This window comes from Polyodon spathula, chromosome 1 (assembly GCF_017654505.1).
Source record: "Polyodon spathula isolate WHYD16114869_AA chromosome 1, ASM1765450v1, whole genome shotgun sequence".
Taxonomy (NCBI): domain Eukaryota; kingdom Metazoa; phylum Chordata; class Actinopteri; order Acipenseriformes; family Polyodontidae; genus Polyodon; species Polyodon spathula.
In genome coordinates this window covers 16,625,873-16,639,155 of record NC_054534.1, presented here as the reverse complement: position 1 = coordinate 16,639,155, position 13,283 = coordinate 16,625,873, and the positions used below count along the sequence as shown (strand labels likewise).

The 13,283-nt window shown below is 36.9% G+C and overlaps 1 protein-coding gene across 1 annotated transcript in view; it reads left to right on the top strand.

The window, feature by feature from the left end:
• Nucleotides 1–13,283, top strand: part of LOC121314835 (E3 ubiquitin-protein ligase UHRF2-like) — an 80,589-nt gene that overhangs the window by 38,336 nt on the left and 28,970 nt on the right. The gene's annotated exons all lie outside the window — the stretch shown is intronic.

Genomic DNA, 13,283 nt, shown 5'->3' with positions numbered 1-13,283 from the left:
AACAGTGTTTGCCACTCCTCCTGTTTTTTGTGTCATCTGCAAATTTAACAAGTTTGCTTACTATACCAGAATCTAAATCATTAATGTAGATTAGGAATAGCAGAGGACCTAATACTGATCCCTGTGGTACACCGCTGGTTACCTCACTCCATTTTGAGGTTTTTCCTCTAATCAGTGCTTTCTGTTTTCTACATGTTAACCACTCCCTAATCCCATGTACATGCATTTCCATGAATCCCTACTGCGTTCAGTTTGAGAATTAGTCTTTTATGTGGGACTTTGTCAAAAGCTTTCTGGAAATCTAAAACCATGTCATATGCTTTGCAATTATCCGTTATCAATGTTGCATCCTCAAAAAAACCAAGCAGATCTCCCTTTCCTAAAACCTTGTTGACAGTCTCCCAGGATACTGTTACCATATAGGTAATTTTCCATTTTGGATCTTATTATAGTTTCCATAAGTTTACATATAATAGAAGTCAGGCTTATTGGTCTGTAGTTACCTGGTTCAGTTTTGTTTCCCTTTTTGTGGATTGGTATTACTTTTGTAATTTTCCAGTCAGTCGGTACAACCTATGTGTCAAGAGACTGTTGCATGATCTTGGTTAGCGGTTTGTAATTAACTTCTTTTATTTCTTTGAGTACCATTGGGAGGATCTCATCTGGCCCAGGGGATTTGTTTATTTTAAGAGATCATAGTCCCTTTAACACGGTTATGCTAAAGTTATTTAAAACTGGATAGGAACAGGTTGACGTGGGGCATGTTGTCCATATCCTCCTTTGTAAAAACTTGTGAAAAGTAATAATTTAATATATTTGCTATATTTTTTTCATCTATAATTTTGCCATTTGTGTCTTAGACATTTAACCTCCTCTTTTGAATGTTCTCTTGCTGTTGTAATATTGGAAAAACATTTTGGAATTGGTTTTAGCACCCTTAACAATGTTCATTTCTATCTCTCTCTTGGCCTTTCTAACTTCCTTTTTGACTTGTGTGTGCAGTTCTGTATACTCTTTCTGTGTACTTTTTGTTTTTGGTCCCTTTTAAATGCTCTAAAGTGCCTTTTTTTGCTGAATATTTTTTTTTTTAATTGATCTATTAAACCAGTTTGGCGATTTATTGTTTTTATTTACATTTGTCTACTTTTGGGATTTAATTGTTTATTTTGCGCTTCTAGTACTACATTTTTAAAAAAACAGCCATCCTTTTTCTGTGGATGTTTTCTCTATTTTACTCCAATCTACTTATGTTAGTCTCTGTTTCATACCTTCATAGTTTGCCTTTCTAAATTGTAAACCTTAGCTTTAGTAATTATTTTGGGGGTTTTAAAAAGCACTTTAAATGAGCCCATGTTGTGGTCTGAGTTTGCCAGTGGTTCTCTGACCTCTGTTTTAGTTATTCTGTCTTCGTTATTTGAAAAGACTAAATCAAGGCAAGTCTCCCCTCTAGTCGGTGCATTGACAAATTGCGTTAGGAAGCAGTCATTTGTCATTTCCACCATTTCAATTTTGTCCGTCGTGCTCCCCACCGGGTTTTTCCATTTTATATGAGGAAGTTGAAATCCTCCATTAGTATGGCTTCTCCTTTGCTACATGCATTTCTAGTGTCATTGTGTAACAGATTATTTTGCTCGCCGTCTGAATCTGGCAGTCTATAGCATGCTCCTATTATTATGCCCTTTGAATTTTTGTCCGTTATTCTGACCCATATTGATTCGGCTTTATTTTCTTTGTCCAGATTTAACACCTGGGCTTCAAGACTGTTTCTATATATAGTGCTACCCCTCCTCCTCTTCTGTCATGCCTGTCTTTCCTATACAGTGTATACCCACAAATATTATGTTCGTCCCCATCACTATCAGACAATCAAGTTTCTGTAACGCCTATCACGTCATAGTTACTTGTTAGTGCAGTAGCTTTAAGTTCTCATGTTTTATTTCTGATACTTCTAGCATTTAGATAAATATATTTAATGGTTGTCTTACTTGAGTTGTTGTCCTTGTTTTGATGTGGTCTCCCTTCTGTTTTTTTGTTGATTTCCTTTCTAGTTTAAATGCTTCTGAACCTGCTCGAGGATCTTTTCTCCAAGTAGATTGGTTCCCTTTTTATTTAAGTGCAGTCCACCCCGCCTGTATAGATAGTCCTTGTTGTAGAATGTGGTCCACACATCCATGTGGTTTTCGGTAAAACCAAAACGAAAGTTTTAAAACCGAAAAAAAAAAAACTGCAGTTGTGCAGCCAAGGGAATGGGACATACCATTATTACACACGTGTTGTTTTTGTAACAGTGACAAATAAGTGGAGTACAGTGTTATGGTATCACTCATAGCAATGTATTAAACAAGTAGACATAGTGTAGAAATAATAATATAATGTATTAATAGAGTAGATCTGCAGCTCATGTAATAAAGCTAGATAGAACTCTATGGGATAGGCCCTTACACTTCAGTTCAATCAATATGCCAGTAGAATGCAGCAACCAAGTAATCAGACAAACTAAGCTAATGTTCAGTACATGCATAGGAAAATAAAGCTACCTTAATATAAGTAAACTGACCCATTCACCACAAGCATTTAATAAAGCAGCTTCCAGATATTTGTGGGCAGCATCGCTTTCGTTTTGCAGCTTTGCCCGGTTCACTTCAACTAACTTTTAATTTTCTTTCAATACTTTAGCATTTGGCTGGTTGTCATTTTAGCAGCATTACTTTGTTTTTTAATAGTAGTTCTACATAGAGTAATTTAACAGACGCAACTTTTATTTTCAGTTTGTTTCCTCAAACTTCCAGCTTCAGCTTTTCACTTGGTATGCATTTTTTCAACAAAAGGTTTACGTTAGGGTACGTAGGCAGTTTGCATATGAAAACAGTCCTAGACATCTGCACACCGAGACTACGTGTGAAGCCATGGTTATCCCTACTGAGGGCTGTCAGAATCACTCAGTAAGTCTTGTCATAACCATATGTAACCATATTCAAATTAAGGAATGTTAATATGCAGCAAAGTATGATGAGCTCCCGAAAATGCTGACCGCTTAGTGCTGAAACTGCCACGGCTTTTTCATTGTACACGAAATTGGGTTTTGGTTTATTTAAATCTGTGTTGTAACTTTTTAAATCTGAGACGACATTCCCTTTAAATTATGCTCCCCTTAAGGTGCGGGGACACATTATTACCTCCTGTTAAAATGTATCGACAAGAAAGGCATCTCACAAGTGTAGTGGTACCCAAGAATGTTAATACTGAAGGATAAGTGGTGGTGGGGTATTTTCCATTTTAGTTTTCAGAACTCTGTCTCCTGTGTAAAAGTGGTCTTTCTGTATTTCTGTCTCGCACTCTATCTCGGCGTCACTAATCTGCTGCTAATGACTTCCTGCTGGTGATGCCTCAGGATGGTAAATGACCAGTCTGTACACAACCAGTCAGACCTGCGCCTGTGTTTCAGCTCTCCTGTTGTCATCTTTCTGGGGACATTTGATTTAATGAAATCAAGATTTCATATTTCTAGTCCTGTTTTTTATATACAATGGCTTGCATTCATAAATCCAACCTGTGTAAAAGCAGCCTGATCCCCTTGGTTTATGGCATAGTTTGGGTATAAAATTCCCTAAACCCAACATGAACGCAGACGTCTCCTAAGCTGCACGTTTTATTTTAATGTAGTCTGGGACAGAATTTTCATAGTGAAACATGTCAGACTCCCTCATCATTTTAAGAGATCTCTCTCTCTCTCTCCTCAAGGACCTCCACACTGAAGGCAGAGAACAATAGTGTCTAGAAAATAATTTACCTCTCCGTAACAAAACAAAAATATGCCATGTCTGTTTCAGTTTCTGAAAGATAAATAAGGGACATAGATATATTGGTTATTGGTCTGCTGTTTATGAGTGAGGTTATTTGTCCTCTTTCCTGTTAGGATCATTATGTAGTTTTTAGTGGAGTTAAACGCCATTTGCTGTATTGGTTTTTCCCATTGGGGTTTTATATAGCCAGTGAAAAAAAAAATATATATATATATACACACACACACACACACTATCTTTGTTCAAGTATTTGTCTTGCCCATAGATAAGGCTATATTGTGAAATTACAAATAAACTTGAGCATTTTTGAGAAATACACAGTTACTACTATCCGAGAGTATAAAACGGCTGCCAGTGGTTCTACTCTGCTGCACAGCATTATAATTCAGACCGAATTCTCCATCTTTCCAGAAAACGCACTCTGCATTCACATACAGTAAAAGCAAACAAATGGTAGTATAATACCAAAAGATTATGAAACGCTGCCTGGAGTGTACAGATTATTTAATGCAAACTTGAATACTGATATTCTTTGGGTGAATATAAATGATTCTATGGTATATCCCTGATTTGTTTAGACATGCAGACCCACTTCTGAAGGTCAGAAATACCCTCTCTTCTTCAGTGTCAGTTGAGATGCAAGGAACATGATCCCGGGGCTGATCGGATGTGAGATTTGTTTTTAGGTAGCCCCCTCATGTTGGGGGGAATGTTGTACTCTAAAATCCTGGGCTGTATAAACTGAATACTGTAGAATGCTATTTACAATGTCTCCAGGCAAGGTGTCGACATCGCTGTGATAAGGTAGAAGTAACGGTATTGACAGACGTTTGATTGTCTTGGTGTCTCTTCCTTGCCATCATGACAAATATTTTCAGGGTGACTTACTGAATTACTCATTTAAATCCATTATTTTAGTTATTTGGTAAATATTTCCTACTCTAACAAAAAAAAAAAAAAAACATTTTACTGCGCAGCACTTCATTCAGTTAATTTGTAAAGCAATTTGAATCAGTGCCATTGGTGCACTTAGACCCTGTTGAATAGCTAATTTGCATTGTGTATTGGTGTAGAATTATACTCAGTTCATGCTGCCCCTATCTGAATACAGTGTACCTTTTTGCAGAAAGGTTTTCAATGTGCCATTTTAATCAGAAGCATATGTATCAGTGTTTTTAAATTGGCTACAGAAATGCAAAGGTTAGAAGCCATTCTGAAATGGATTCTATGTAAATAAATGTTTTAGAAGCTATGTTGCTCCTTGAAGTTTTGGCTGGCTCCTAAGCTAAACTTTTTACCAAATATGGCACAGGTTTGGGATTCCTGCCAATGTAGGACTGGGAATGTGATTTACAAAAAAGCCTCATTGTTACTGGGAAAGTTCTGGGGTTTGGCAAATGATTCAGATACATATTATAGATCATATGTGCAACCAATAGACCCTGTATCTCATTTTGTTTTTGTTTATTTTAAATATTTGTACATGCTTTCCCTGTAAGGTTCTCATTAAAATGCAGTTTGCAGTATTGTTTCATTGTGCTTTGTATAATGCAGAGTTACGGTGTTTAAAATTAGGGCTTCTGATTGTCTGTCTGTTTTTCGCCGACTTTCCTACTCTCCTTTTAAAAATTCAATTGATACCTGTTAAGCCTTTCATTTTTGAGAGTCACAGCTGAGAAATGTGTTAATAGAAAAATTGATTTAGTTTACAGCCTTTTAAATCGCAGGTCTTTTTCATTTAAAAACAAAAGTGATTAGTCTTTTGTGTAAGTACAGTTACACATAAAGATTGTAATAGTTGTCCAGCATAAAATACTTAATTTTTCATTGTAGTTTTAATATAACTTAGTCACTTACTAACATGAGGCAATCCCGTTTGTACATTCAGCTTGTAATTGAGGGCTTGGCCGATTTAGTTTTAAAGAAAATAGTTAATGAAATCATTTTTACTATGAACAAGTTGTGATTGAGATACACAAATAGCTTAACAGGTATCAATTGAATTTATTAAAGGAGAGTAGAAAAGTCGGGGTGAAACACAGAAAATCAGAAACCCTAGTTATAATGCAATAATACTAGATACATATATTTGTAGTCTGGCATTGACAATATTGGCTGGCTAAATTGGGTGATTTTATGAAGTTGCTATTACATTAATTGGGCTCTTTTTTTTATTTAAAGAGAGACTCAGAAAATCCTTTAAGGACAGCACATGGGTGCCATGTTTGCTAGTTTAAAGTGTGGTAAGGGTGGCACATACAGTATGCAAATTAACTTCAGTTATTGTTAAGGCCAGTCAGTGATATTCTAGGCAAACCTGCCACTTTATTTATTTAATTACTTATCTAACCAGGATATTTACCAATTGAGACTGTGGCCCCATTTACAAGGGTTAATGTGGACTGAAAGAGAAGCATTGACAGGTGGTTATAAGCAATTCCCTATTACAGTCTTTAAAACCAGAGAAAGTAAGATTATCAAATTCCATCTTCATACTATGATGAGAACATTTCCACATCTTCGGGAGTAGATATGGAAAAGCTCATTCTCCCAGATGGGTTTGAACCCTTGAAACAGCCAAATTAACAGAATCCTGAGAGCATAACCTATAGCCAAATAAGGAGATTTCAAACCTTAAACACAAAACAGTACTAATGAAAAAGAAATCTGGTTCTTAGGTGAGAGCCAGCCTACCTTCATATACACATGACCGTGATGTGTCGGAGGGAAACACTGGAGCAAATCTACAGCATGAATTATACAGCACATCTAACTTATGTAGATACTGGTTACAAGCAAACCTTATAAATATATTCGCCATAATCTAAAACAGTCACTAACTTGAACCTGTTAGACAGTGAAAAGGCATTCTTGTTCCTAAAAAGAAAACCTAATTGGTCCTAATTTTAAATCCAGTGTATTAATAAGGCAATTAAAAGTAAGATGCTCATTAATCCATATGCCTAGATATTTATAAAAATGTACTTTTCATTAAATACAGCCTGCAAATCCCTCGTAGTGCCTGTAAGGAGTAGCCTGTGGCATGCAAAACAGTATCATCAGCATATAAATGTGCATCAATATTACCCATATCAGATCCCAGGTCATTTTCACAGAGGGTAAAGAAGATTAGTCCATGGACTGAACCCTCAGGTGCCCCCTTACTTAGAAGCTCAAAGGTGGAGATAATTCCATCAGCTCTTATTGCTTGTGTTCAATCTTTTAGGTACTGTAGTACTACAAAGAGGCTTGAGACGAACGTTATTTCAAACAGACATTAGAAAGAATGCTCAGAGAAGATTTTGTCTAAATGACTGCAAAGGGGTATTTTGGCAATGTCAGGAATTCAAACTACTGTTGCATTTTGGATTTTTTTTTTTTTTTTTTTTTCCTAATGTGGACCAACAACCACCCATGCCCAGCCCCAATTCAAAATTGTTTACAGCATTAAAAACTGAGATAGCCTAGTAATTGCGAGAGACCATGACCCAACCAGCTCATTTCTCCAGTGGGTGGTGCAAAGTGTTTTCTCAAAACATCTCGGCATATATTTGTTGCCTACTTTTTGTAACAACCCTAGCTTTGAATCAAAAAAATATCTGTGTGAACCACAGGTTTGAAAATCCTTTTGAAAATAAGGATTCATTGTTGAACAGCGGGGCAGCATAAAAGTGGTGCCTTGGACAAGGAATAGTTAATGCTTTAGTCCTAAATCACAATTTAAGCATGCCCACATTTTGCCTGCGGCTAGGGGAGGAATTTGGAATCTTCCTTTCCTTGGAATCAGAGAGGTTTCCATGGTAACTGAGACGGGAGTATTCCGGCTTGCCAGTTATTAATTCTTTAAAATGTCCATAAAGTTCAGGGTTTGAAATTGGGTTCCTTTTGTAATCCCACATTTTTAGGGTTCCTTTTTCTGGTTTAAATTCAAAATGAAATTAGGTAGTTGGATCATTCTTTCAGGTTGTGATTTGTTTGTTTAGCGAGGGAGGATTGGTTCATTTTTGCTTTTTTTGGGCTGGCAAGTCACTCAGCAGATTTTAAATTTGAAGAAGAAAGAGGAAACAAATGGCTTGGTTAGAAATAGGGTCTTTCTTCAGTTGAGCATTGAGATGCTGGGACAAACTGCAGCTGTATTTAAACTGAGAGGAGGGGGTGGGGGTAAGGTGGCCTCATCTCAGAAATACAATTTTCAGGTGGTCTCAATAGTCCCTCCAAGGAAAATTTAAAGATACTGTTTTTCACTGGGTAGAAGAGGAACCATTTCAGTATTCTCATTCTTCAATGCAAAATACCACTTTTGCAATTAGGTTCTTGTTTTGAACAGTGTATTTAATGGAGGTTGACACAACCTTTTGTATTTAATTTTTGCAGGATGTCTGGTGTAATCAAATGCTAATGAAAACAGCTGCATATGATTATGTGAGAAACCACACAATGCCAAAAGCACAATTGTATATGTTTTTGATTTTGTTTTTGTTTAGGGACATTTCTTCCCCTGTATTCTCTCGAAACAAAACTGCCCGTTTGAATGGAATGCACTGGCTCGGACCAATGGCCAGCATTCAGGGTGGGCCAATACTGTATGACTTGGAAAAAGTGGAACCAGAGTTTGGAACTTGCTTCCCTTGTTCCCGACTGGCTTCTGCAGAGGAAATGGGCTGCACTGCCAGCAGCATAAGCCCAAAGAAGCTTTTCAAGTGCCGTGGGATTAAGCTGTGATTGGTATTGAGTCTCCAATTAGGCTTGTGCACTTAAAATGGCGTACAAGAGGAGGAGAATACATAGCTTTAAAATCTTATTTAGAACACTGTTTGGTTTAGGTAACATTTTAAAAGGGACAATAAAACCACCTCAATTTGAAGTGCTGTACCCCCTTTTTAAATAGAAAAGTAAAGAAGTACATTATTCAGAGTATCAGAATCTGGGCTATATGGAGGTCTTATACCTCACACTTACATTGCTATATGTATCTTCAGAATATATTCTATATGGAGGTGGTGATCTGTTTGTGTGCATGTAACGTATGTGTGGGTTCCAGGGTTCCACGTTCAACAATAGCGAGGGGTCTTGTTTATCACTCTAGTAAATGAAAGACTGGGCGAGGCAGTCTTGATTGCTAGCAGATGAAAAATGGCTGTGTTTTATTGTGTGATGCACAGCAGATCACAGCTAATGGCAGCACCGATGGAGGTTGATGTTACGAAGCAATGCATCTTATCATGTGCTGGTTGTGCATTCATTTGTTTTGCCTATTGAAACAGGTGGAACTATGCTTGGCTAGACAGGTACAATTGTCTTCTGAAAATTATAGAAAATGAAACTGACCTCAGAATAAAAATAAAATCCACTGCAGTGTGTGTGTGTGTGTGTGTGTGTGTATATATATATATATATATATATATATATATATATATATATATATATATATACATACATACAGTACCAGTCAAAAGTTTGAGTACACCTGCTTGAAACCAGGTTTTTCATGATTATGCTTTTAACTGAATAAACTTGTCTATAAACATTTAATATTTTATTATATGATACATGTACTTGTATAAGCTGATAATCATAAATGAAAATGTAAATCTTGTCAATTTCAGTGAAATGGTCACCCAAAGCAAGGGGTTTCAATCTGAAGCCCAAGTCAGTTAAAAGTCTGAAATGTGTAAAACACGGTTTTAGAACACTGGCCTAAGTATAAAAATGTCTTTGTTAGATGTTCTCTGAGTTAACTAGCATGTTACATAATTAACCTTTTGTCACCAATTATTCGCAGGTGAGGGTCCATGATTACTATAAATATAGATAGCATAGGCACAAGTTTGTCATTCCTGAAAGCAAGGGAGCAGAAAATGGCAAAATACACTCAGTTAAGCAAAGAAAAAAGACAGTCTGTAATTACTTAAGAAATGAAGGTCAATATTTAAGACAAATCACAAGAACTTTGCAAGTGTTTGTAATGCTGTGGCCAAGACCATCAAACGATTTGAAGAAACTGGCAGTCATGAGGGCCGTACAAGGTCAGGCAAGCCAAGGGTGACCTCAGAATCGGAGAACAAGTTCATTCGAGTCACAAGTCTGTGAAACCGGTGATTAACTGCCCCTGAAATACAAGCTCAGCTAAATGCTACTAGAAGTACAGATGTTTCAACTTCAACTGTTCAGAGGAGATTGCATGAAGCTGTTCTAACTGGAAGAATTGCTGCAAAGAAACCATTGTTAAGAGCGCAAAATAAGAGGAAGAGACTTGCCTGGGCCAAAAAACACATAAACTGGACGTTTTGAGGAGTGGAAGTCAATATTTGAAATATTTGGGTCCAACCGCCGAGTATTTGTAAGATGCAGAGATGGTGAGAGCATGAGTTCTGCATGTGTGGTTCGCACTGTCAAGCATGGAGGAGGCAGTGCCATGGCCTGGGGTTGCTTTGCTGGTGACAGAGTTGGTGATCTTTACCAAGTGCATGGCAAGCTCAACCAGCATGGCTATCATAGCATACTTCAGAGGCATGCCATTCTATCAGGAATACGGCTAGTTGGGCAGTCCTTCATTCTTCTGGAAGATAATGACCCGAAACACACCTCAAAGTTGTGCAAGAACTATTTGGCGAAGAAGGAAAGTGAAGGACAACTGAATGTAATGACCTGGCCTGCCCAATCTGCAGACCTCAATCCCATAGAACTTGTATGGGACAAACTGGACAGAAGAGTCAAAGCAAAGTCACCCACAAGTGCCCTACATCTCTGGGAATTGCTGCAGAAGAGCTGGGAAAACTGAAACTTGTTAACTGAATGCCTCGTGTTTGTGAGGCTGTTATTAAGGCAAAGGGTGGCAATTTTGAGGAATCTAAGATTTAGGGACAATTTTCTTGAACATTGTTTTGATACTCCTCATGTTTTGTATATTGTAACGTGTTTTCATTTTCAAGTATTTACAGAAACGTATACGACGTAAAACATTGTCAATTTTATGAAAAAAAAAACCTAGTTTCCAGCAACTGTACTCAAGCTTTTGACTGGTACTTATATATATGTGTGTGTGTTTGTGTGACAGGGTATTTCTGCATCACAAATGTTCAACACAAATTTCTTTAGCTGGGAGTGGTCACGCAGTTAATGTACCTTGCTCTGAAACTTTTCTATAGCAACGTGGCAACACGGTCTTGGTAATATTCTACAGTCCAGAAATTATCATTTTAGCTTGGAATGAATACTGTATTTTGTAAGATAAAGTTGGTTTATTGTACACCATAAAAAAATGTATTATTTTTATTTTTTTGTATTCCGCACGCTGCCAACTATAGAGTAGTAGTCTTTTTTTACAATTTATGATTTTTAAAAAAGGGTCCAAAAGCAAAAACATGACTTTAATTAGTGGGTCAACACCAAAGTTGAAAATACCATCATGTTTAAATGAGGACTCTGCAATACACGATAGTCTCTGACATTCAGACAGATGAACAAATAACAATATGTGCCCTTTTATTTCCTGTTAGAACTTCTCAGTGTTTTCTGCACACAAAATGGAAATTATACGTTTGCATGTAACACATTTCAAATAAGTCTTTGGAAATATACTTGCCAACAAGACCTTAGAAGAGGGGGTGCACTGTAGAATCTTGATGGTGAACTTATGTAGGAGGTTTGTAATAAAATAGCACTAAATTAATCTTAATACACTACCTTTTATATTTTTACTTGACTCAAAAGCAGTTTAGTAAGTTTCCATACAGCCTTCAGTTTTTATTGTGTACAGTATAGCTGAGCTGTCATTTTCAATATAAATTCAAAAACCAGGTGCTTTTTTCCCACTTGTGCAAATCTCACACTATCTGGGCAGGTTTGATCCAATCACCCTATTTGCATATCATACGTATTGTTTAGCCACCTTTAGTCATTCATAGCCCGTTTTATAAGCATAACACTCAAGGCTGTATGGCTGTTTGTGTGATACAGTAAAATCCATTATATCTGATTCTGTAAGAGACAATACCCTCTATTTACCGATGGACATCTAATGGGTGTCATTTACCAGTTGAGTGGTGCAGTTGGGAACTGGTAAATGCACATTTTATTATGTGTCTAAAACAGTAAATTAGAAGGACAGAACAGACCATTGCTCATAGATACCAGGTGCTAGAAAAGACAGGAGACTGCATCTAGGAATACAGTTTCACCTTTTACATGCCAGCTGTCTCCTAAGTTCACATAAAACAGAAATCAAGGGATATAATTACTGTACTGTTAAAAATCTGACACCATTTTTTTTTTTTTTTTTCACAGCATCAGCAACTTTCACAAGCAGTTTGTATGTGTGTGTGCTTTTTTTTTTTTAAACTCCATTTCTGTCTCAGGCTAACACGTACTTTTGGTGCAAAAAAAAATATTCAACTGATAAATTACTTTGGCATGGACTGAGAAAAAACAGTAACTATTTTTGGAGAGCTGTTTTGTAAATTGCAAAATCACAGTGCTTTGGTTTTAATAGTGCATTTTTTTTGCAGTCATTTTCACTTGTTTTTTGTGGTTGAGAAACACTGATATACCTGAATTTAGTGTCAATCCCAGGCAGCCTTATATTGGATATATTGGGCCAACTATTGACCCAATATTGGGCCAACTAAGGCTGCAACTATGGACGAACATTATTTTTCTCATTGGAATGACATTGGCCCAATAACATTAATCCAACAGTGTCAAAACAACCATGGTTCAACTTCACCAGTTCTGTTGGACCAACATCTTTTTGCTAACTAAAGGGGAAGTCTCATTTCAAATTGTATTTATCTTAACTGAATTCCACTCTCCTGATTTGACTGTATTTATTCTATCTTGCCACACCCCTCACGTTTTCAGTTTGTGTAAACGCATGTACTCCTCCTAATGTGTCCTTGCTCGCTGCCATGTGTACAAGAAATTAAACTAGTGCGGTCGAGTCCATCACAAAATATGTGCTTAACTCAATCAAAATCTCAAACCGTGAAAGTCCACCAGCCCAATTAGAGAGAAGGATATTAGACAAACTGGATTCCTGATTACTATCACACTGAAATGTCATTTTGAGTACAACGTGCAGCTGTCCAACTGTGAACTAGCAGCACAACAGTCTTGACCATTTGCATAGCTATAACAAGTAAATGCAAGCATGCATATCAGATATTTTATTTGCGATCATACTTTTATAATTAATCTTACAAAACCCCAATGAGACTACCCCTTTAAGCATCTCCCTATGAGTTTGTCAACCTGACGACACTCCTACGTCTACAGATATCTAATAAATCATTTAAACTGGCAAATTCTCAGTGTAGACGAAACTGTGGGCAAAACCATTCACTTTGACCTTTGACCTATGATGGGTGCCATATTGGGGGCTTCATGGGACTTTTTGCTTTCAATATGATAAAAACATCCATTTCTAATTAGTATGACGTTAGAACCATCTCTCAACTAAACAAGCAAGTGTTTAATTTTATA